This window comes from Lissotriton vulgaris, chromosome 3_1, assembly GCF_964263255.1.
Source record: "Lissotriton vulgaris chromosome 3_1, aLisVul1.2, whole genome shotgun sequence".
Classification (NCBI taxonomy): Eukaryota; Metazoa; Chordata; class Amphibia; order Caudata; family Salamandridae; genus Lissotriton; species Lissotriton vulgaris.
In genome coordinates, this window is record NC_141689.1 from 1,104,582,074 (window position 1) to 1,104,608,405 (window position 26,332).

The window sequence follows — 26,332 nt, forward strand, 5'->3', positions numbered from 1 at the left end:
ACCTCAAAACATTTTGCTTAGGGGGGGTTCAGAGTAAAAAAGTTTGAAGACCTCTGCTGTAGAGGGAAGTCTGGCGGGAGCCCACCCCGCATTCCTGAATGTGCCATTTGGTGCAGCCGGAACAAGATTTCAGGCGGGGCTCCTGTGAGCAAAATGGAGCCCCGCCTGTTGCTGCGCCAGTGACCAGTTGAAGAGGCGAGTCCCCCCTGCCATTGAGGAGACCAGCCTGGGAGCAGAGTGAAACAAGAGCCAGTGAGTAGGGTTGAGCGGGAGGCATGCTGGGCGCCGCACCTGGACAGGACATGTGCACGAGTATGGTGCGTGCAAGAGTTGTGATAAAGACGCAAGCTGTACGCGTGCACATCTCCTGTCTGTTAAGCTTCAGCACAGACAGTCGATGTGCACGCCTTCGGCTTGCAGCGTTATTAAAACTCCTGCTCACACCATACGCATGTACAGTTCATCTCCAGGACTTGCCGTACCCGTGCACAGGTCCTGTCCCACATCGGAGCCAAGTCAGCAACAATAGATCTCGCCGATAGCGAGCAGCGCTTTGCACTGCATCGCTAGGCGAGACCTAATGAGCACACATTTAATAAAATAATAAGAGTGCTTTTTGCTTCAAAGGAGAAAGTAGCTGCCTGCTTTAATTTTCTGCAGAACAGGAAAAGCCATAAAATAAAAAACAGCTTAGAAGCACCCAACCACGGCGTCTGTAAGGGTACTGGCTATTCACTCAAACCAATCCTTGGTTTAATTTTAACAAAGAGGTGCCTTACATAAACTGCGCTGCAAACACAATATAATGGGCTTTGGAAACACTAAAGATTTTGCTCTGCCCACCCCCTTTAAATACTTTCCCTGGGCTTGAAAAGGCCAATGTACATATTAGATTAGTGGAAGGCACTTCTAAAGCCTTACTAGCCTTTATTTATCCTGCCAAGGTACATAACAATTTTCAGTGAGCTGTATTATTTACCATTTGACTATTTTAAAAATCCCAACTGCTCAAATGATTTAGTATGAAGGCGGCTCTGAGTGCTTCTCTCCACAATGATAATTTGAGCTATAAAACATAATTTATTTAAAAATGGGAAATGCCCGTGAGCAGAGGGTTGATGGAAGCAATAGTATCTAAATTCCCATAATGTACCCCACACCAAAACCGAGGTAAGAGGAGAATTACACAATTGAAATCACTGCATTCCTCGATTTCTTAAAGTTTGTCGTCAGAAGACGGGCAGCTGTGAGCGTGGCAACACGGCGGGAGCAGTGGCGATCGCTCAGATGTGGAAGAAATTACTGTCATCAGTCCAGAAGAAAAGCTAAACAGTAGCTCCTACAGTGAGGATTTTGAATGCATTATGGAAGAGGCAGTGAAAACAGGAGCAATGGTGTGAAGTGTTAAACGTGCACCACACCAAAGCGTGTTCCTTCTGTTGTGTGAAGCGTGCTGTGGAACGGACGAGATACGAGGAGAACGACTAGATGAAATTACTGCATTCCTGACTTTCTTAAAGCTTGTCGACGGAGGAGGAGAAGGGGTAGCTGTGGGCTTTTCAACACTGAGGGAGCAGTGGAGTGTCTTTTTAAGCTTGCTCGAGCAGCTCTCTGATCATGTTTAGATAAAAAGCAAACCACAAGACCACACAGGAAGATAATACAACATTCCAAAAACAGGAGAGAAACAAGAGAAAAAATAGTGCGCTTAAACAAACTTACATATTCAAAAGGGCAAGACTACAAGTAATATGTCAAATGTCAAATGTCAAAGGCTTTTATATAGCGCAACAAATCACCAAAAGAGGTCTCAGGGCGCTTGGCAAAAAAGAAGGCAACAACCCTGAGGGAATATAGACCGTGACGAAGCATTAATTAGGGAAGAGCCAGGTCTTCAAGCTCTTACGGAAAGCTTGGTGATTGGAGAGAGACCAGAGATGCGCAGGTAACTTATTCCACAATTGCGGAGCTAAGTACGAAAAAGCCCTGCAACCATTTCTGGAAGTGCGAGCTTTAGGCTGGGAAAGTAGAGACTTTGAGCTGGAGCGCAAGGTTCTGGCAGGTCTATACCAGACTAGTTTTTTTGCAAGGTATATGGGGCCTGTGCCATGAAGAAGTTTATGAGTGAGGCTCAGGATCTTAAATTGGCATCTCTGGCGCACAGGAAGCCAGTGCAATTTTTTGAGAGTAGGAATGGATGCAGAGCGTGGAGGTAGGCCCAGTACCAGTCTTGCGGCTGTGTTCTGAACAATTTGTAATTTGGTCAATAGGCCCTTATTAATCGAAACGAACATAGCGTTTCCATAGTCTAAACGGCTAATGATAAGCCCCTGAACCAAAGGCTTTCTTGTCTCCAAAGGAAGCCATTTAAAGATTTTGCGTAACTGTCTAAGAATTCCATAACAGATTCCAGAAACTTGATTGACATGAGCTTTCATAGAGAGAGCACTGTCAAGCATAATGCCCAAATCGCGTACCACTTCTTTAGGTTCTGGGCACAATAGGCACAATCTCCATGGGTGGGGTCAACATCAAAAAGTAGGGACATATAACAAACACTGACCGCGGTGAGGCAAGCCTTTGCAAAGTACAGGCAAAGCAATAAATCAAAAGAGTTGGGCAGGCTGTACGCCCACACAGTAGATACAGCATGTCTCGAAGAGATAGCGCATGCACCGCCTAGGCAAGATCTACAAATGACATTAAACAAACTAAACATCACATATAACAGTTTGCGTGCTTCCGACCTAGTAAGTGTAAATCGAATGGGTATAGAAAGCATTTCCAGTTTTACTGCACATCACAAGAAAATGGCTCTTCTTGGCAAAAGTTACTACTGGCTCTAAATTAACATAACCTAAAGACATAGTTTAAACATGAGAAATAACTAAACATTTTTTAGAAAATCATAAAGAATGGAAAGAATAAAACATGGCAAATCAAGTATTCGGCCACCAAAGTGCATTGCTTGTTAGGCATACCTACACACATGATTTGATGAGATGCAGCCACTTAGGGCTAGATGTATCAAGCATTTTTCCGATCGTAAACGGTCCAATTTGCAAATGCATTTCACTATGTATCAATCCTAAAGTGCGATTCAGTAATATGTTACCGAATTGCAGTTTGGAATTATGAATACATACCGATTCAGTATTAGGAAAGAAAGGGTTTAGGGTGTTCCTTCCTAATACTGAATCACAGGGTATATAAGAATGTTTTGGAACCAAAATATGGTTGAAAAACATTTGTATTTTACCACCTACTTCAAGTAGTTGGTAACCCATTTGCAAATGGGAAGGAGAACGCAAGGGTCCCCTTCCTCTTTGAGAATGTAAATACAAATATTTTTTAAGAGCAGTCAGTTGTCCTACGGACCACTGCCTACTCATAAACAAGCATGCAATAGGTCTCGCATTTACACGAGTTTGAGCTATTGACATAGCAAATAACTATGCCTTTTATTTTTGTTTTTGTTTTTAAAACATAAATAAAAGACATTGTCGTTTACAATGCCAATAGCTTAGACTTGCATAAATACGAGACCTATTGCATTGCAAATGCTTGTTTATTGGCACAACTTTGTTTCCTCTGTGGTTGTGGTGTGTCCTTTAACTAGTGCCTTCGTATGTCTGTAGTGAGTAGGGGTGTGCAAAAAAGTGCATTGCACTGCTGAGGTGTCACACTCCGGTTTGGTTAGCTTGTCGTCCATGTGAGGGTGGGATGTGGTCTGACACGGGTGTTCCGTTGCCTCTGTGCTCAACTGTGTGCACAGAGTGGGCTCCTTAGACACCAACACTTCACGGGGTACTTTAGGCTGGACTATGCCCACGCACAAGAGCCAGGCTTCACAGTACTGGTGTTAAATTAAACCAGAAGGGAGTCACTGTGTGTCACTCAATTAAGGATAGCGGAATGGCAGAGGCTGTAGTGAGATCTGCTCAAATGTGAGATTACCACCACTGGAACAGGGCTGTGCATCGGGTGTTAGACTCTAAGCCTAAACAAAAAGTGCGTGAGCGGATTCTTCACTGTGTGCCACATCACTGAAGTACAGATTGCAACTTCAGTGAGACATTGCACTAGTGGGAGGCCGTTACCCCAGCTGAATTATGTTGCGAGAGGACATACACAGTGAGAGACTGCTCGTTCTGCGTTTGACTTTATTACAATACATGGCATGACGGTGGGTAGAGTGAAACTGTGTGCCGTTGTGTAAAACACATACGAGCTGAGTGACACTGTCTGATGAATGTGCCACTCTTAAAGTCATTAGGATGGCTGAAGCTGGAGTGTGACTGCGTGCGCGTCACTGTAAGGCCAACACACTCTGAACGAGGGAGTGCACTAAGGTGTGAGAGGGAGCTGTTGTGAGAGACCATTAAGCATAGTGTCCGACAGAATGCAACAGTCACACAGACTGTCAACAGTATAGTGAGGCTGTGCTCCAAATAGTGAACAACACATCCACTGAGTGACAAAACTTCAACGTGTACAACTACATTGGAGTCTACAGGGTGACCAAGCGTGGAGAGAGACATAAACCAAGCATGAAACACACATACACTCAGTGCACAGAGATGGGAGACTAAACACGCAGTCTGATTCCGCCAACATGTGCAGCTCCGTTAAAAACTATAGTTTCACAGCAGCTGGAGTGGGTTTATATCTCATTGTGAGACCCATATCCGCCTAGTGAGGCTGTTCATTAGCGTGTAAGATTCATGCCAAAAGTGGAGGGTGGCACGCTCACTGGATGAGACTGTGCTAAAGCCTGTAACTCCATTAAAGACACTGGTGTCTTTTCAAGTGGCACGAGACTGTGCAAGACTCACACCCACCGAGTGAAAGTGCACCAATTTATGAGACCCCCGCCCCCTCCTAACCACCTGTTCCCCTTTCAGGATGCGTGCAAGAACATTAACGTCGGTCGCTGCCTCAACTCCTCTGTGCATGGAGGTCACTCTGCCAAGAAGGAGAAGGCCCATCTGAGAAACCGGTCGCCTGAGCCCAAACAGGAAGGGCAGCTGGGTCGCGGTCTCGGCAACCCCGGGCCAGCACAGGGAACAATACTTAGTGGAAGCAAGCTACAAGAACGTGGTCCGTCAGGAGAGAGGCGCTGTCTGACGTGAAGCGCGATATGCTGTTCAGAAATAAATCTCTTTTCTACCCCCCCCCCCCCCCCCCCCCCCACCCTCGGGCAGTGGCCAGCTGGTCTGAGCATGGGGTAAGGCCACCTAGACACACCCCCTTGGTATTATCCAGCAGAGGGCATTCCCAACTCCCCTCCATCGGGGATGGTAGCTCGATGCTGGAAGTCTGACCCTCCACCTGTTTCAATTTTAGGGCCTCAAAACACTTCTCTGGGAATGGGTTAGTGTTGGAAAACGAGGCAGCATCTGTGAGGCCTTCACAAATAACATGACTGCATTTGTCCTTCACTGGGAACCAAATACCCCATTGTAACGCCTGACTCTCAGAGGGTAGCTTTGTAGAGCAGTCTGAGGCTTACTCAAGGGAGGTGGTGTGGGCTAGTAATCTCCATTTGCAGGTGGGCAAATATAACACACAAAAATTGATGGTCCAGTCTGTACTTTGCTTTATAAAAGTAAGAGTTTATTTATTAAACACACACAACACTCAATACTATACACCAATTTACAAAAATACATAAGCTGATGGAATTACTTTGTACCACCACTCCCATGTATGCACATCATCTTGCCCCCAATGCAGTGAATTGGTCTTAACCTGTAGCGAGGGCCCTGCGTACTGGCTCCAACCCAGTGGCGACTCCCCCGCCCCCATTACCTCAACAAGCATTAAACAGGCTACACCTGCCTTGGTGACACATGACCCTGACACATCATCTCCTACTGACCATACAGTATGCACCTCTACATCTTAAGGGCTAATAGTCTGGGGTCTTCACCTAAACGCAGCAGCATGAATACATGTTTATGCACACTTTAGAATGACAGTATTCAGCACATTTGGATATCATTAAAAATGCATTGCAAATACAGCCCCTAAAGGCATCACAGATGATCACAGGATTAAGTTGTAAATACTGCCAGACACCCTAGCAAGAGTGTCTACCCACTTAGCTTATGATATCACCTTACACCAATACATCACATTGAACATCAGTCCCTCTAAAAGAAATGACCATTAATAACTGCATTTCAGTGCAATGCCCTTCTGCAGACATCCCCAACTAAGATCTTCTCTCCTTGATGCAATTATCAAAACACCCTCAACTGAAGAACAAACGTTTCAGCCCAGAAGGTGTTAACTGCAAGTTGAACCCTGGAGGGGTTGATTCCTTTGAATCCCTAAGACACTTGGGGTGGGACTTTGCTCTTTGTGCTGTGGGGAGACTGCGCTTCTCCAGCAGCTCCCCAGCACCTTTATACATGTAGGGTGGTGACCCCGTTCTCCTGGGGACACCACAAGCCAAAAAAACGCTGGGTTGTCCTTGCGGGCCAGTCCTGGCCTGCAAGCCATTATGCGCCTGTCCGCATAAATGATGAGCGGCTCTCCCGCTCCTTCGGGGAGAGCCGCGCTGTGGCCTCCAGCCGCGTCTTGGGCCTCGGTGGGGGGCCCAGTCCCACCCAAACCCCCAGGTGAGAGGATGCGGCTTGGGGAGCCCACCCCCTGCAGCTCTGCCCGTTGTTGGGGGGCCCGGTCCCACCCGGGACCATTGCGTGTCACCAGGGTTGGAGGGCAGCCCAGGGAGCCCACCCCTGGCTGCCCCCGCCGGCTCCCCGCGCAGCTAGCACTCTTCTGTGCTGCCGCGGGAGCCGGCCGAGCACTTTTGGTCTGCGCGCTCAGGTGGGTGGACGCGGCCTCAGCGGTCGCATCAGGATGTCAGGGGCCTGCGGCGGCACTTCCCAAGCCTTCTCCTCATCGTCGGGGCACGGGGATGGGGTCCCGGACATCTTCGGGGGGGCACGACGGCGCTCCTCCGCCTCACGCTTCGGCGAGGTGGGCTCCTGGTGCCCTATGGGGGCAATTTTCACCGGGGTGGTGACGGCGCTCTCCCGCCCCCCTCACATCACCGGGGGCCAGGGTGGGCACTTGGCTCCCTGCTGCAATCTTTACGGGGAGCGCGATGGCGCTCCCCGGCTTTGCTTCCTCCTGGGGCAGCCCCTGGGACCTGACCCACCCCAGGGGCATCTCTGAGACCAACGGCGGAGCCCCATGCGCTTCGTCGTCGGTCTTCTTAGGGGTCAAAGGTTGCCGACCTTCCGGGGGCCATATCTCAGCTCCTGGGGGTCCGATCTGCCCCATTTATGTGTCTTCTCGCTCCTGGTGGTGACCCCCAGCCACGGGGAGCACTCTCATTCGTCCTCTGGGTCTTCAAGAGGGTGCATTCTGCAGGGAGCGATCTTCCCTGGCTCCCTGCGCTTCTCTTCTCTCTGCGCAGAGGCTTCTTCTTCTGTGCACCGGTCCTGGGCTCTACCTCTGGTGCTTTTAGGGCCCTGGGGGGCAGTCAGGGGTGTCCTCCTTCCAACTGCCCATTGCGCCAGGCTCCAGCACCTTTCGCCTCAGCAGACCACATCGCAGAGAGAGCTCCTCTTCCTGTGCAAGTACTTTTTAAAAGTTGAGTAGGGGTCTGGCATGAAGTCTCTGTGTGTCGTATCAAACAGCGCCACATCACTTACCTGCCCCTGCTCCCTCCTTCTTGTCCAACCCCTGGGTTTGTTCAAAATGGTGCCGTCCAGTGTCTTTGGCCACATGACCTTTGAAACCCAACTCCTTCCCCCTCACTGTGGGTAAGCTTGGTGCCTGGCACCCAGCGACAGCAGTTGATGGATTGGCTTATAGCTCCACCTATCTTTTTTCCTTGGTGGGAAGATCTTCGCTCTGGGAAGAAAAGTAATTAATGTAACCTGCCAGGGCCAGACCCCAGCCAGGGATTCATAGAAATATGAAATTTCTGGACAACCCAAAAGCAGTACAAATATGACTTTGGACTCTGCAGAATACTCATTTTCACATCCGCTACACTGGACATTAGTGCGTGTCTGGACTCTGTAGGCTTTGTGGAAGTCATTTTAGCCATGGGCCCCACATCCCCATAGGGGAATAATGAAGTGAAAACACAGTAAAACACACTGAAATTCCCTGGCATGTTTCTTCCCAGGGTATAAAGCCTATTCCATGTCACCACACAATTCTGCATAAGTCCTACCACACCATTCACTCTGTAGCTGCTCCTGGACTGCGCACGCTAGGAATCTCCCCTGCGCAGCCCCTATACGTGTACACACGCATGTGCACCCGTGTCTGCATGTAACCGGCACAGTGTCCCATACTCCAGCTGGGGTCCTTGTTGTTTACACAGTGATACCCACGGTTTTCCGTGTGGGACCGTTTTTTCCTTCGTGAATTAATCTACCGCTGTTTCTTTAACACCTATGTATTAGAATTTTGCCTCTCTTCATTACTTTGTCTCTATCTTTCCACTTCAACTAACTATCTATTCTGTCTTGAGATTCCAGATGGCTCAAATGGAGACATTTGGCTTTTCTGATGAGGATTCTGCTACCTTGGTTGGTATTACTGTACCATCCAGTTCCAACTTTATGTCAAAACCACAAAGCAATAGTGATATAGTGAAATTGTCTAATTTGAAAAAGAAGCTAATAAGGATAGAAGCTCATGGTGAGTTTATGTTGAATTACTTGAAGGCTGCCATCATTCCATTAGGATTACGTGTCAGGAATATCCCGGGCTTATTTGTAGACATAAAATCTTTTCTACACAAGTGGAGCATGATAGCCAGCAGGTGCTCCAGGGACCTAATGATTCTCATCATAGCGACATCCAAGGAGTTAGCCTCAGACATAAAAAAAGAAATAGAGGAACTAGAAAATAAAATAAAAACATCTACAGTAATAATAGAGGTGGACAAGCAACTTGAAGCCCTGAATAATGATATTTTATCCTTTGCGGAATATCTTACTAAAAGAAAACAAGAAAAATTCACAAAGGATAAAAGATTTTATACCTTAGAACGCACATATCCTTATTTAGGGGAAAGTTTCTATAAGACAGATAACAAACAAGGGGAAGTAGGTTATAACCAACAAAGAATAAATAACTTCTCAGATTCCTCGGATCCTGAATCTGATAGTGAGTCTAACTACCAAGAGGAAGGTCACTATAATCCCCAAAACGGGCGTAGAAACATGCTCCAGCCTTTTCTCAGGATACCGAGGAGCCAAACGGGGACGGCAGAGAGTACGATTTCAACCGTCATCCCGGGGTCAACATCAAATGTATCAACCCCAGCATTATCTGGAAACTCGCAGCAGACAATATCAAAGGCAGTGGATGTGATACCCATTTTTAACCTTTCTAAACATAATTTAGAGACTTCAGATATATCTCTACTCTCAAAAGGTTTAACATTTGTTCCACATGCTAATGTGAATCTATTCGAACTTTATCAAGATTTACATTCCTTTTTCAGGAAAATAAGACTTCAAAAATTTTTCTTGTATAAGATAGATATAGATCAGGACAATGCAGCCAACAATATTGTAGCTCTTCATTCAACATTTACACCGTCACTGGACCAACTTGGCCCAGAGATGGCAATGTTTGAAAAAGTTGTTCTAGCAAAATTAGATCAAGCCCTTAGATATGTGCCCAAACCTAAATACAACATTTCTAAAGAGGAACATGATTCTCTACTTAATCTAAAGAACAATAAATCTTTGATAATAAAGAGTAGCGATAAAGGAGGTGGCATTGTCCTTATTGACTCTAATACATATGAAACAAACATGTTAAATATGTTAAATGACCCCCTTTTTTATAAAAAAGTCACAAGTAATCCGACAGACAGGGTAATTAAAAAGATTCAACAGACTACAAGGAGAGCCTTAGATAGAAAAATAATAACTAGAAAAGAATATGAATTCTTAAACAAATCGCAAGGGAAAATAGCATGCATTTATGGGCTTCCAAAAATGCACAAAAACCAACAGGACCCACCTTATCGACCCATAGTCTCTACGATTGGCACCCCTACGGAAGCCCTATCCAAGTATGTAGATAATATTTTGAGACCATATATCTCATTATCCCCATCCTACATTAAAGATACAGGGGAAATGATCTCAAAGGTGGAAAATCTACAGTTTAATGAAAATAATGATCTATTAGTTACGCTTGATGTTGAAGCTCTATATAGTAATATTCCACAGAAAGGAGCTTTGGATGCCACTATGTGGTTTATAGATTTACATCAAATACCTTGCAATAAGCAGTTCATTTTTGATTGCCTGTGAATAGTATTGCAGGAGAATGTCTTCCAGTTCGGAGATCACATGTATCAACAGATAAAGGGCGTGAGCATGGGGGCAGCCATGGCTCCGTCCATAGCTAATATATACATGGCCCTCTTTGAAACACGTAACATACAAAATGAGATGGCCCCATTCTACGAGTCGGTTTCCCACTGGTACAGGTTCATTGATGATATTTTTTTCATCTGGACCAGTGGGGAACAGACTCTTGAAGAATTCTTAGAGTGGATTAACCCTGCGGATGAAAATCTCCATTTCACTGCCCACATTAATGCTACTCAAGTTGAGTTCTTGGACATATATATTAAGAATGAAAGTAAAAAGTTGGAAGTGGACCTATATTCGAAGCCCACATCTAGGAACACTTTGCTCCATTTTTCGAGTTATCACCCCAGAAATCAGAAGGATGGCATCCCCTTCTCACAGTTTCTTAGGGTGAGAAGAAATTGCACCAATATTAAGGACTACGACACCCAGTCTGTAAAAATGAAGCAGAAATTCCTCGATAGAGGATATCCTCACAGTCTTGTTCGGGAGGCGTATAAAAGGGCTCAATATTATGATCGGGATGCACTTTTAAGATCAGAAAAAGAAGTCCAAGAACCAAAATTAGTTTGTGTCACAAGACATTCCACACTAAATGCAACAATTAGACAGATAGTAAATGCCAACTGGCATTTGCTAAACATAGAACCATCTAAACCTAAGCTCAAGAAACCGATGTATGCACATCGAAGAAATAAAAACTTAAAAGATTTAGTGGTGAGATCAAGATATACTGGCTCCTCTGCAAAACCTCCCTTCATACAAAAATCTATACAGGGTGTGAACCCTGTAAAAGGCACCTCAAAATGTGGTTCTTGCCACTCCTGTGATGGCATTATATCAGGACAAACTTTTAATTTCAATGGATATAATATTGAAGCAAATGACCTATGGACATGCAATACTTGTAATGTAATTTATTTGCTCGTATGCCCATGTAATATGGGATATGTGGGTGAAACGTCTAGAGCAATTAAAGTTCGCTTAACCGAACACAGATCAGCTATTAAAACAAAGAAACTAGCAGCCCCACTGGTCGCACATTTTGTGGATTTCCAACATGCTCCATCAGACATCAGATGGCGTATATTGGAAAAGATCCACATACCCAGTACCAAGGGAGGTGAGAAAATAAGAAAAAAACGAGAAGTTTTTTGGATTTTTTCTCTAAAGACCTTTAGCCATGGCTTGAACAATGAATTGCCATGGGAAAATGCGATTCTATGAGGTAACCTAAAATATCTGAATTAAAATGTAATAAGTTGCCAATAAATAATTAATAAGTTTGTTCTAGTTAGAAATAAAATATAAAATAGGATCTACATGAAAGAATACGAATCCTAAATTCATTCCCTAAAAATAAGCAACAAAGCATCGATAGATTTGTAACACGGAAATAAGTAAATGGTTGTCCTTCTCTTAAACGCGTGTTACTTAATAAATAGGGTATTTCTCTTTAAGAAATTAGGTTGCAGCATGGAAATAAGTAAATGTTTGTCCTTCCTTTAAAAGCGTGTTACTTGAAATTAGGGGATTTATCTTTAAGAAATTAGGCTGCCCGTGAAACCAATAGAAATCGCTCTTATATATGGTTCACTGAACTGTAGCGCGAGGTTGTTTGATCTGAAACCCGACCCGCCAGTAGTGTATCCTGAACCGTTAAACCCTCGTGTACTTCTGTCGGTAAGAGACCGCTTTTGTTTTATCTACTTAAATAAAGTAAGATGAGGATAACTAGTATACTAATACAAAGGGTCTGTACTTTTCATTAGATGTAGCGTGCACACAGATGCAAAAGAAAAAATAATATATCGAAAAGAACGACACGCCGCTGCCGCATACGTTTAACTCAAGCCACGAGGAAGTATTCGGACTATTTTTAAACAACGCCCTTTTGTCTTAGGTAAGCGCAAACTGTAGAATAACCGCACTTGACTAACATACCATACGGGTTTCAGTTTATAATACCCGCTTGTTTTATTCTTGTATGTTAGGGTCCTTTTTAATATCAGGATACCACTGTGATGTTTTTCACGTAGCAGGAACCCAGAGAAAAACAGTGTCCCAAACTCTTGGGGTAAGACGGTTTCTATCTATTGTGTGAATTCTACCCATTGGTTGAATTTTTCTAAAACAGCTAGCAGTAAAAAAGTCATTAATAGAAGGATGTTCTTCTGCATATAGGTAATTGTCGTCTAATGGACCCAAATAAATCCGTGATTTGAATACCATAATTGAAATTTACATCAGATATAGAACTATCCTACGTAAGGTGAGAATCAATATGCCAACGACTTAGTGGTACAATAAACGCAAATGTTGAAACTAAACAGAGTATGGGTCAATTACCTGAATTCCTATAAAAATATATATATCTCGTTTTTTAGAAAATTTAAAACAGAACATCCAGATAGCCGTGTTACATAAGAGCGGTACTGCTGTTGTACATGAGTACAGCTAGGTAAGAGTATGAAATGTTCGTAAATAAGATATGGATTTTTTTCGCAATTAAAATATTGAATGATTTAAAAGCTCATACGTTGTTCTTAGGAGAAATTTTAAATTAAAAACGCGCTTTCAATTGGACTATAGAGGTACTATCATCCTTCTAAAAAACTGGTCATTAGCGAATGAATCTATAAAGTATTAGAGGGATAATTTCAATACTATTTCCTTTCTCTCCCTATTTTTCTATCTTTCTCATCTCAATTAATCTTTTGTAGGTTTTATGTTGGAACATGATAAACTAATGTTGTAATTGAAGTCATGATGATCTATGGTTAATGATGAAAGTATGTAATAAGAAAAATAAGAAATAAGGCCTGTACCGAATAATACAACTGTAAATACGATTATGAAAGTAACTTGTGTCTATGGTGATATATATTTTTAAAAAAAAGCTTTCTATATAACTGACAAAAAGAAGATGAAGGAAATCCATGTTGTTTTCTGGTAACATCAAGAAGTTTATTGCATCTTATTTTATCATCTGCAAACGCAAAAGAAGGATTAGTATGTACTTATCTGTATCTAGGCTTATGACTACCATATACATAGGTGTTTTGACATAATGTTTTCAACATATAAAGCGGTATATCATGATTCTGATAATTAAATGGCAATAGAATGTTGTGGCAAACATCAAACTAGTTCTGTTACATTGTTCCACGATGAGGAAATTAAATAAGTAAAATATTTTATGATCTTTTTTACAGAAACTCGATGGTAAAAGTCCTGATGAATGCATAGTCTTTATGTCGAAACGCGTCGACAGGATACCATCTAATCTCTTTTTAATCTCTTTTGTGAATACACATGTATCAATATAATGTCATTTTATCAATTCTGATCAATGTACTGATTTTTAGTATTCTTTTTTAATCAAATTAAAAATGTATATTTTCTAAACTGAACTAGTTTGTTTGCTGAGTCTATTGTGCCATTACTTTAGGTGTATGCCTGGGAGTGTTACCTTGCATATATTGTTTACCCTGTCCCAGGATATTGATCCATATCAGGGGGTCCTTGTTGTTTACACAGCCATACTCCAGCTGCTGCGCAGCGGCCTAGTCATGCCAGGGGTACACCAGTAAAATCTCCATGCAGTCTCCTACATTATGAGTTCACTGTGGGTGAGGCCCAGATTATGAGGTTCCCCCACAGTAAAAGCTCAACAATTAGGTGCTCAAAAAGCGAAACATCCGGACGGCCCATAGTGTCAGAACTACCTTCTAACAGTTAGTGTACATTTAAAACCTGTTTATTTAACCATCTTGACCCAAGGCGGCCCCAAAATAAACTCCAGAGGGGGAGGAGAAATCATCAATGTCACAGGTTAATAATTCCCACTTGACTTCAAATCGGAAATAATGCCCTCTACAAACATACCCACAAACCCTGTGAACACGACTGAGTCCGCACAGCTAATCTTTCTGGGGCACCGGTCTGATACGTGACAGACTCGTCCCCAGCCCTTCTGGCCTATCACGTGCCGTGCTTAAAGTGTGCTGACTTCCTGACAGATCAGCATGCTGTGTCGGTTTTTGGGAGGTGGTCCACGCACACACAGCTCACTGTCCTTGGCCGGCCTCTTCTGCATGAGCTCAAGCTGCATTCCGTGCAGGGTTTCCGGCACCCGCTGGTTGGATGCCTCAATGCCTCCTCGCGCACAGGACCCCCAGGAGGAGACAGAAAGAACAAGTAGTACTGCACACAAATTGCACCAAAATCATGGAAAGGGCAAGAGCCCCCTGGGCAGCGACAGTGAATTCCGAAATCCAGAAGTCAACCCGGTCTCAATTGTCCCACAAATGCTTGGGAGGGCGAGGGGGTTGTTGCCTAATATTAAAGTAAAAGCAGCACTTCGCTCCGCATGCAAGTAGCGCCTGCCGTTGTCCCGCAAGTGCTGTGTGGGCGCGCTGCAAATTCAAGCGTCGCCATTGTCCCACAGTATTTATTAAAGAAAATAGTGCTCCCTGACTAACTAAAGCATCCCGTGTAGCGCCGAACGCAAACAGCCCAGTCGGGATGGGCGGGTGCAAAAGGAGACAGGGTCGGAACAAATAAGCCTCGTTTTCAGTCAGAGGCTAGCGTTCATCATAAAAGATGACGGCAGCCAATGAGAATCATGGGCGGGGCTTCCACTCCACTTTGGAAATCTGCTTGATTACAAAAAGCCACGCAGAGTGAGCAGCGCATGTGCGCTGCAACGCAGGTCTGCGAGACCTAAAAAGGAAACTGCTAAATTTAATTTTTTCTTTTTTAAGGCATCCCATTTTCCTTTAAGGAAAACAGGCTATATAAAAAACAAAAAAAGATTGCTTTATCAAAAAGCAAGGACAGACATGGTGATCTGCTGACCTGTGCAGGCCACCATCCCTGTGATGGCTGCGATTCCTAAAGGGTCGTAAATTGTGACCTGCCTCATTAATATTCATGAGGTAGGTCTATTTGCGACCCCCTAGTCGCTTATGAAATTCAAAATTGTTTCACACATTAGGAATACCGATTTCCTAATTGTGATTCAAAGAGAATTGCAATTAGGAAATCGGTTTTCCAAATGTTAGCACATCTAACCCTTACTGTTTAAAAAAGACAAAGGTTGAAGTGGGATGTCCCACTGCCCCATGCTACATACAGTGGAATAAAAATGTGAATGACATTTACACAGACCAATGGCTAAATAGGGTAGGCCAAGAGCCTCTGAATGCTAGTATGCACATATGTATTTTTAATTTATGATTTTTATTACACAAGTCTAGCGAATCAGCTAAAGCTGCCTGTGATGTCAGACCGAAAACGAAGACAAGCAGCACAAGCCAGTGGTAGTGAAAGAATAGGATACTGTGGTCTAACTGCTCCAGAGTCTGATAACCTCCCAACAGGCAGATCTTTACGTCACAAAAAAAGACAATCACAAGCGGCAGAAGTAAAAGAGGCCATTATTTGAATGAGCATTGACTTTGAACGCCACTTTCAACATAGGAAGTCATGCACACTGTGGACAATGTGAGGAAGCTTTCTCAACCATGAACGACTGCTGCACTATAAGATGACAGACAGTAGGACTAGACTAAATAGCCCATCTAACATATATGACATACCCCAATATAGGGTCAACCACTACGATTATCTAGGAATAAGGTTTGAGGAAAAGGTGCTCTGGGCAAAGCATCTCACGAAAAATGAAGCTACCGTTTCCCACTATGCCAATGACATACTGAATTTCAAGGAAATTTAGCAACAGATTCATCGCCCTCTCCTCCAAGCTTATCAAATGAAAGCAGTGGCTGCTTGCTCACATGGGTTGGATTTATGGGGTTCAAAAATGTGTCCGGAATGGGGAAACTTGAAAACAGAATATTATGCAGCCTTTGCGCCTAGGTCGGGGCCCATATGGCGCCTTGATGCCCATTGGGCTAAGTTTGCGCACGATAAGACCCCTTTTATTATTATTATTATTATTATGGGACCATTCAGGATGGAGTTGGGAATGAGGTCAATTTTGAATTCCCTAGCCCTTAAACCCATACTGTCCTGGATATGGATCTGAACGCACCCACAGTATGCAGAATATCTCAAACCCTTATGCGAAATCTGGAAATTTGGTGGCTTAAAGAAGTTCCCCTGGTATAGTGACATTGCAAACACCTTACTGGCCCTGGGATGTGCGTCCCTTTGGATTAACCACAAGGTGACCAGCGTCAAGGACAAATTCGGGTTCAATTAAAAGTGAAGCAGGGAAGGAATCTCTTGACGCGATTTCTGGAATGCAAACATTCCAGCAAGTTGGAGCATATATGGATCAGCTTCTTCCTGATCAGAAAAGATCCCTGTAAGCAAGATTTAGGTTGGGCACATTACAGGTAAAAAATCTTTACCAAAAAGTGGCACAAAAAAGCCCTAGCTTCAACACTATGTCCTTCAACTTTACTACATTTTATGCTTCTGTGCACTTTGTCCCTGAAAGCAAGGCATCAGTATTTGCGATCCCGTTTGTCAGGCAATGTAAAGCAGCTTATGTTCACTAGGTCTCCGGTGGACTGTGAGATATTTGCTCCAGTGGCTCTTTATATTTAAGCGGCATGAAGAGTAATTGATGATGACTGTGCACACTGACTGACTTCTGGGACTCTATTCCTCTGTCAAAAAAAAAAATTCAAAAGAGATTTGTGTCGTTAACCTTTATAAAGTGTCCCTAACCTTTGGCACGAGAATCTACTACAGAAGGGAATTTTATCAGCGTAAATTGTTTTTCTTCCCCTGGCTCCATAGTTAATAATTTACACAGCTGTGACCTTAGGTACATTAAAGGAGATGTTGTTCGCGTCTCAGTGAGTGGAAGATAAGGCACTCTCCTACAAGCTCGCAAAAGCTAGTAGTGAAATTGTTTCTGAGAGGAGGAAAGCAAACATGAAATCAGCTTTAACAAATGTGGGTAAATGCATTGGAATAGTTTTGTAGAAGTCTGGCATTGTGGGGGAAGGGAGAAGCAAATCGGTTCATGGCCGGAAAAAGAGCATTGACGAAAGTGTGACAACAAGGTCCGCCCATCTGTCTATTACCATTGAGTTGTGTAGTACACATCCCTAAATGACAGAAAACATAGGGATCCGAATAAGTCGATATGTATGGCATGCTTAAAAGGCTTGAATCAGCATCTGAGTCACAAACTGACATTTTCACGAGTTAAGACAAGACTAAGATATAGGAACCTGAATGGGATCCTTTATAGGTCCTGACAAAAGCCAAGTAACAAGCTCAGGTGATGGTGTGTTAAATGCAATAACAACATTGGTTGTTGGCAGAAACATGTTTGCCCTCGGACACCAGAGATAATATCGCTCGCATTAAGTGTGCCCACCTGATTTTAATCTTGCCAAGATGCGCTTGTAATAAAACAAACGTTTGGGCATAAAAGCCAAAGAGATCCCTTGTTTTGAAGGTTGAACCTGTCCAGCTATACTAGGTATCTGGACAAGGACTCTATGATGAAGCATGCCTCTAGTAACCCTAGTGGATGTCAGTCCAAATAGAACTCTAGGGGGGTTTCTGTCGCATGAGTGTAGAGAGATAGGAAAAAACCCTGAGGGGTTCCCACTTGTTGTTTCTTTTGCCTAATTTTGGGAAGTAATAGGCCCTGATCCCCTTTTAATACTTTTCAAGTCCCCTTTTTGTAATAGAATTTTTAATTTTACCTAAATATATATATATATATATATATATATATATATATATATATATATATATATATATATATATATATATATATATATATATATATATATATATATATATATATATATATATATATATATATATATATATATATATATATATATATATATATATATATATATATAATATTCACTGTAAAAAACAAAAGTTACAAGAACGTCATAGTTAGGAAGTTGCATTTAAAAAACCTTAGCAATTCACTGGAAAAAAAAGGTTACCGGGACGTGTTAAGAAATGGAAATAAAAAAAACTTTTGAAATTCACTGAAAAAAACAAAGGTTACAGGGAAGTTATAGTTAGGCTCTGGTTTCCCTCATACAAAACCAGTGACATTCAACAGTTTTAGTTAGCTGAGCTAACTATATCTCACACCCCCACAATGCACTGCTTTGGACTTTACATATTACATCATTCATGACATGGTCAGTAACATCATTAATGACATCACTCACCACAGAATGTCTATGGTTTTTTAACTAGTAGTCGCGTTTGCAGAGTGGTGGAGAAACAGGGCGGGGCCTCCGACCAGCTCTCAGCAATCCAGCTGTCTGGGACTTACTTGAAGTAAAAGAAAGGGTTCCTGGCCCCCAAGGAACCTCAGCTTCCATGGGGACTTCATCCCCCAACCAGCTGTGCACCAGGGGGCGGGTTTGTGGAGTGGGGGAGAAAGGGAGTTAGGCCTTTGACAACCTCTCAGCAATCCAGCTGTGTTTGACTTACTGGAGGTAACAGTAGGTGTATTTGGCCCCCACAACAACTCAGCAGCCAAGGGGACTTCATCCCCCAAACATCAGTGCACGAGGAGGTGCGTTTGCAGGGTGGTGGAGAAAGGGGGCGTGGCCTCCTAAGACCTCTCAGCAATCCTGCAGTGTGGGACTTACTAGAGGTAACAGGAGAAGTGGTTGGCCCCGAAGGACCCTCTGAAGCCAAGGGAACTTCATTCCCCAACCAGCAGTGCGCCGGGGGTGCGTTTGCAGAGTAGTGGAGAAAGAAGGCGGGCCCTCCAGAGACTTGCAGGTCAGCATGTTATTTTATAACTGAAAGGGAGGGGGGTCAGGTGGCCCCCTCCCAGGCTAATTTTGGTCTGAGGACCCCATCCCCCAGTGACCAGCCTTTTTTTTTTTTATAATGGGAGGGGGCTGCGTAATTTTGGCCCCAGGAACCCCATCTCCCAGGGCCCAGCCTCTAGTGTGGGTCCTCTGCTCCCACCCTGGGCACCCACTCAGCAGTGTTGGGGAACCCCAGGGCAGCCGCGGTGCGTCCATACACACAAATAGAAATAATAAAGAGCAGCGCTTCAATCCGGGTTCCGAATCCGGGACACTCCCGATGGAAAGGAGTGCGCAGGGGGTGGGGCTGGCTGACAGTCTGCAGCAGGCCAGTAGCAGTACTAGTGTCAGTGTCTGCGCTGCGCATTAGGAATTTTGGGCTGTAACTAGCCCGAGCATGCGCTCCTGGGATCATCGCCCTCCGCCTGGGACGACTCCTGGTGGCCTCCTGCCCTGGGCACCACTCCCAAGCCAACGGACCACGCACGCAACCTGGGCTTCATCCTGGACTCCTCCCTCTCGATGACCAGACAAGTCAACGCCGTCTCCTCATCGTGCTTCAACACCCTGCGTATGCTCCGTAAGATCTTCCGCTGGATCCTCACCGAGACCAGGAAGACCGTCACCCACGCACTCGTCACCAGCCGACTGGACTACGGGAACACCCTCTACGCCGGAACCACAGCCAAACTGCAGAAAAGACTCCAACGCATCCAGAACTCCTCCGCACGACTCGTCCTGGACATCCCCCGACACAGCCACCTGAGAGACCTACACTGGCTCCCCGTCAGCAAGAGGATCACGTTCAGGCTCCTCACCCAAGCACACAAGGCTCTCCACGACCAGGGCCCCAAGAACCTCAACGACCGCCTGACCTTCTACAAGCCCACCCGCCACCTACGATCGACAATGCCTCGCCCTCGCCGCCGTACTATGCATCCGCAGAGCCACCGCGGGAGGAAGATCCTTCTCCTACCTGGCAGCCAAGACCTGGAACTCCCTCCCCATCCACCTTCGGATGACCCAGGACCATCTTTCCTTCAGGAAGCAACTCAAGACCTGGCTGTTCGTGCAGTAACCTACCCCTCTCCCCCAGCGCCTTGAGACCCTTCCGGGTGAGTAGCGCGCTATACAAATGTCTTGATTGATTGATAGAGTGAAGTTCCCCTTATAGAAGCTCAGACTGACCGAAGGGGCCAGGGGGTGCTGCTTTAGCCAGGCCCGTGGTTTGAAAGGCGCGAGGGCGAGTAGTCAGTGTGCCCCCCTAGCCAATCCTGGCGCTGCATTGGCTGGTCCACCGCGCCGAAGGACAGGCAATCCATTATTGGATGCAGCGCGTGGGTGGTGGCACACTGGCTCAGGCTCAGCACTGCATATCAGTCATAGCCAATCACTGTGACTTCAGCATGTGAAGCCATGCAGTGATTGGCCATTCGGGACGCGCGCGCCGTGACGTTGTAGTTAGTTGCTGCTGTAGTTTCTAGTGTAGGGGGCGGGGGCTCTCGGTCTCGAGTTGTCGCCACGTGCGCGCAGGCAGCAGCAGACGTCCGTCCGACACTTCACTTGAGTTGAGTTGATTTGAGTCGAGAGATTAGAGAATCTGCGTCGTCAATCGATATACAGACAGTCAAACAGACAGAAGTGAGTCACAGAGAGCAGAGAAAGAATCGAATAGTAGGTGCTAGGCATATGACATGAGGGCGGACAGCAGAGTCCCGAGTCCGAGTGAAGGGGGAGGCCGCGGACAGGAGGGCCCTGAGCCGTCTTTGAACATTCTGTCTGTCAGTCTGTGCCTTTTGGCTTCTCATCAGTGACTGACTGTCGAAGAAGGGGAGAGGGAGCGAGTCTTGCTTTTATACCACACACACTGGGCCAGAGTCACATGGCACAGAGGGTGGGTAGGGACTGGAGAGTATGAAGCGCATTAAACATCCAATGTACAGTGTACCCGATAGACTGCTCCCTCGCACGCTTAGGCCTCTGCTTCCTCGCCCATACATCTGCAGGCCCTGCCGGGAGCTCCTCCGGCTATATGGACCCAGAAAGGTGCTATCACCCCACCGAAAGGAGCCGGCCTCGAAGCCCGCTCCCCGCCCTCACCTCAGCAGGAGGCAGCCTTTCCCTCAGCACTCTTCCGCGCTTCAGCGAGGAAGTGGGTGTGTCAATAAAAACGATACTTTCGGCAGGCGGGCTCGTGTCGCAGCTTTTCTTGCTAAGACAATACCGTTTCCAGAAGGATTTCCCAGCCAGGTACAGCAGGTTCCTCCTGATTATAAAGCAGAGCAGAGCACAAGGTTGCAGAGCTGTGTTACACAGCGTAACCAGATTGGTGTCACCCCATGTGAGGGTGTCACCCCCCGCCCCCCCCTAGTGACGCCACTGGCTGGAGGAAGTCAGAAGAGATAGTATCTTAACATCTTTGCCGGTACTCTGAAGCCTCACATCACAGGCAGGGCAGAGACTTCTTTCCGATAGGCTGGGGGGGCTTGGACGGTGGCTAGAGATAAGGCAGAAGTAGGCACTTAGCATACGCGCCTCAGCCTACGGGGCTGGGGCAGAGCCACACTGGTTAGAGAAGATGAAAGGTCGGTGGGGTCGGGGATGAGCTAGTCACTGGGCAGCCAGGCGGGTACCTCCGGAAGCCTCTAGGGCTGGGGCAAAGTCACTTCAGCTAGTAAGCTAAATTTGAAAGGTCGGGCGGTGGGTTGGGTCACTGCTGCTGGGGACCGCGCAGACAGGCTGATGCAACTGAAATGCCCGAATGCTGCTGCATGAAAGGTCGGTGGGGCTGGGGTAGAGTTTGTCAGCAGGCAGACCTGTCCACACTCGCGCTTTGCCAGAGAGCACTGGGGCCTTCCCGGGTGAGCTCGGAGGAATCCTCAAATATCAGAGCTCTGCAATACGCTTGTGAAATACATTTCAAACATCAAGGTATGCAACGTAACTTCAGTTCTAATACTACTCACGAAAAGGGCAAGCAATCAAACGCGTGGCAGACCACTTATCAGCTTGCAGTTTATTTATGTATTTATGTTTGGGATTTTGGATGTTGGTTTTATTAGTTTTGCAGTTGTAGTACGTTTTACTCCATGTCGGGTGATATCTCGTTCTTGACTGTATGAAGTAATTATCTGAACATTTCACGTCGACAATAAATTTACACTCAAATATTTTTTGTCTTCACTTATAAGTAAGCTTGAAGTAAAACTGTGCTCCATTTAAGATTTTTCAAAACTCTCCCCAGTTTCTTCTAAAAAGGGACGCACTGGTATTTAACCTCTAAATCTAAGTATACTCACGGCAGAGGCAAGTCATCATGGCCAACATCTCGGTGAGCATGATGAGTTAACAAGATACCACTTTTTCGACTTAACACCTTGGCTGCTAAGGGAATTTTCCTCCGGTGCTGAATTTTGCAAAAGCCCCTTATACATGACGAGCTCAGCTCGTCATCAGCACAGCTCCACTGTGCCTCATAACGAGCTGAGCTCGTCATGAGCATCGAAGGGGTTAAAATCTGGGATCAGTTGCAGTGAAATAGATTCTTTTTTAGGTCCCCCTCTCGTGAAACCTTGGTACAATCTGCAGTCCAAGTGCCTATTAAAGTCCCTTTATTGGCCACGCTTGAAGTCCTTTGATGAGATTACGTGCATTAGAAGAGGTGGTTAAGAAACGCCTAGCATGCAACGGGTGGGCTATAAAGAGAGGTTAATTGTGTGCAGGCCCAAGATTGCATCATGGTTCGGGCATCAATCTGGAGCCGTGTGTAATGGTGTACATGTATTTCTGATACTGTTTCTTTAACTTGTTGGAACACTTCTTTCTGTGATTCCGATCTCGTGTGAGATTCTGGAATACACAGAGGGTTTCTTGTCAGTTGAGAGCTTTACCTGTGGCTGGGGAATTAATTAAAGCTTGCTCTCTAATCTACTACTCTTCAGTCTGTTTTATTTAACTGACAGACACCACATTTATTGGCGACGATCGGGTGAACCCTTCCCCAACACAGGCGTGGAAAAGAAAATTGCACCTGCTCCTCCAGCGGCGGATAAATTATAAGGAAGCGAAGTCTTCCCTGCGGCTGATATTCTTCAAAGCAGAGAGTTGTGTGGTGAGGAGTTTGGTGGGGAGTGCGGATTTATTTACTTAAAAAGAAAAATAACTGTAAATTAAAAGAAAAAGAAATTGGGAAGCGTTAGTTTCGCGCGCCTGCTCTCGTGAACTGTAACCAGCGCATGCAGAGCTACACGTCAGCGCGCTTCTGACATTCTCTATTTGCGTTTCAAGTCTTTGACGCATGCGTTCCAAGAGCAGCTGACGCTCTGACGCCTTACGTTCACGCTTAAGGAACACTCTTAGAAGCATTAGAAGCGTTCTAAAAAAAAAACCAAAGACCGAGTCAGAACGCACACAAGAAAAGGAAGGCTGAAGTGCTGCGTTCCATTAAAAAAAAAAAAAAAAGATAAAGACTGAGTCAGAATGCGCAACAGTATTATTATGTCATAAAGCTGGGAAAAGGAAAATCTGCACAAGGGATCAAATGATGAATTATTAAGTCACAACGCTTCATTTGCTATAAAAGAAAGAGAGAATTTATACTTACAGTGGATTGAAGAACAAGGCTATAGAAAGTAGTCAGAAGGACTATTTTAATAAAAACACATATGAGAAAAGAAAGTTATTTTTTTATTTTGAAAATATTTATTAAATGAAAGTAAATGAGAGACACTTTTATTTGAAATAAATATATAAAGAAGTAAGAGTAATATATAAATATAGAAATGCAGAATGTAACTCAGCCAGCATTCTTTCTGATAAGTCCTGGAGAACCAAGTTTAAAATGGAAAAAATGGAAGAAAATATTTGCAAATTATGCAAGAGTGTGCGGAACTAATTTGAGTACGGAAAGGAAATTAGCTCTTCTTCTTCATTGTCTTGGGGAAGAAGGACAAGACGTATTGGAACATCTACCTGACTTATCAGCTGCAGAACAACGGAACTTGAATGAATATGAGATTGCTATTGCTCAACTTGATAAACATTATTTGCCAAGAGTCAGTACTATTATGGAACGTTATCATTTTGGATTGAGGGAACAAAAAAAAGAAGAGACAGTTGAAGAATTTGTTTCCTCATTAAGAAAGTTAGCCTCTTCATGCAACTTTGGTCAGACTTTAGATGAACGCATCAGGGATCAATTTGTATTGAGGTGTGCACATGATGATATCAGAAAGGAGCTCTGGTTGAAAGATGAACCAGCTCTTGAGGAAGTATTAGTGATAGCAAAACAGGTAGAACATATGACTAAATGTGTTGGAGAATTGAAGAAAGAGAAAGAAAAGGGAGTGTTAAATGAAAAGAAGGATGAAACAAAAGTAGAAGAAGTGGTTTGTTTAGTAAAGAAAAGTGAGAATTCAAATAATACAGAGAAAGAAAATTCTGGATCTACTCTCACAAGTCAGAATTTATTTGCTGGGCAAAATAACAAATTTTCATGTTTTAGATGTGGTCAAATAGGTCACTTGGCAAATTCATCAATATGTCCTGCATTGAGAATTGTATGTAACTCCTGTGGAAAGAAAGGTCATTACGCAAAATTTTGTAGAACTAAGTTGTTTAGGCCTGAAGTAGCAAAAAAAAGATGGAATCAACCTCAAGTAAGAACAGTAACCTTCCAAATAAAATGTGAGGTGGCTGATCATCCATCACATCTTGTAAAAGTGGAAAATGAAATGATTAACTTTAAATTTGATTCTTGTTCACGAATAACATTGATTGATGAAAATTTGTATAAAAAACATTTTGAGGGTAAAGTGAAGCTGATGAGATCAGATTTAAGACCACTAGGATATGGTGATAAACCAATTGAGATGCTTGGTTGTTTTATGGCAGAAATAGAACTTGGAAATAAGATTATAGTTGGGAACATTTATGTTGCAAAGAAAGGTGATGTATTATTGGGTTGGGTACATCAAGGTCAACTTGGGGTGAGCTTAAATCCGAATGCTTATCCTCAGGTACAAATTCATCAAGTAGACATAAATGGAAAAAAGTAGACAAAACTGATTTGGGAGGAGAATTAGCAAAGAGATATCCAAAAGTTTTCAAGGAAGGTTTGGGTTGTTTAAAAGGATATAAGCATCACATTAGATTAAGAGATAATGCTGTTCCGGTAATAGCGAAAGTAAGGAGAATACCCCTGATGGAACAAGAGAAAGTGAAGGAGGAGATTGACAAGTTGTTAAAAAATGGTGTGATTGAACAGGTGGAAGCGACTGAATGGTTAGCTCCAGTAGTTGTTGTTAAAAAACCTACTGGTGAGATTAGACTTTGTGTTGATCTGAGATCGTTAAATAAAGAGGTAGTAGTGGATAGATTTCCGCTGCCAAATATCGATGAGATGGTGAGTACGTTAGAGGGGCTAAGTTTTTCACCACTCTTGATCTAGCTTCCGCTTATCATCAAGTGGAGTTGGAGGAGTCTTCCCAAGATCTTACTGCATTTATCACCCCCATGGGCATGTACAAATATAAAAGAATGCCTTTTGGTCTTGTGTCTGCGGCCTCTGTATTTCAGAGGATAATGGCAAGAGTTTTGAGAGGTATGACTGGTGTGAGATGTTATCAGGATGACTTACTGATTTATGGTAATAGTTTTGAAGAACACTATAGTAGAGTATGCACGGTTTTGTAATGCATAGAAGATGCAGGAATGACACTTAAGGCAAATGCAAGTTTGGTGTACAAGAGGTAAATTACTTGGGACACAGAATAACTGGGGAAGGAATCTATCCAAAAAAAGAACTAGTAGACACTATTAATAAAGTGAAAGAACCTGAGAACAAAGAGGAATTAGTATCCTTTCTTGGTATGGTAAGAGTTTTACGGTAAATTCATTTATAATTTTGCTGACAAAACTCAGTGTATGAGGAGATTAACATGTAGGAATGTTGTGTTTGAATGGTCAGATGATTGTAAAAAAGAATTTGAATGTATTAAATCTGAGTTGAATAGAGCACCCTCTCTTCAGGCATTTGTTCCGGGTTTACCTACAATTTTGTTTACAGATGCGAGTGAGAAAGGACTTGGAGCTGTATTGGTTCAAAAAAGGCATGGGAAAGATTATTTAATTTGTTGTTCATCAAGGTGCTTGAGAGGATCACAATTGAATTATTCTGCT

General features: G+C 44.1%; 1 protein-coding gene and 1 long non-coding RNA gene across 3 annotated transcripts in view; one reads left to right on the top strand and one right to left on the bottom strand.

The window, feature by feature from the left end:
• LOC147727492 (alcohol dehydrogenase 1A-like) overlaps positions 1 to 26,332 on the bottom strand; it is a 382,065-nt gene that overhangs the window by 325,871 nt on the left and 29,862 nt on the right. The window lies entirely within an intron of this gene.
• Positions 12,192 to 13,868, top strand: LOC147727493 (uncharacterized). Its single transcript, XR_015309487.1, has 5 exons — positions 12,192 to 12,270; positions 12,362 to 12,444; positions 12,552 to 12,639; positions 12,755 to 12,828; positions 13,583 to 13,868. It is a non-coding gene; the product is annotated as an uncharacterized LOC147727493 (long non-coding RNA).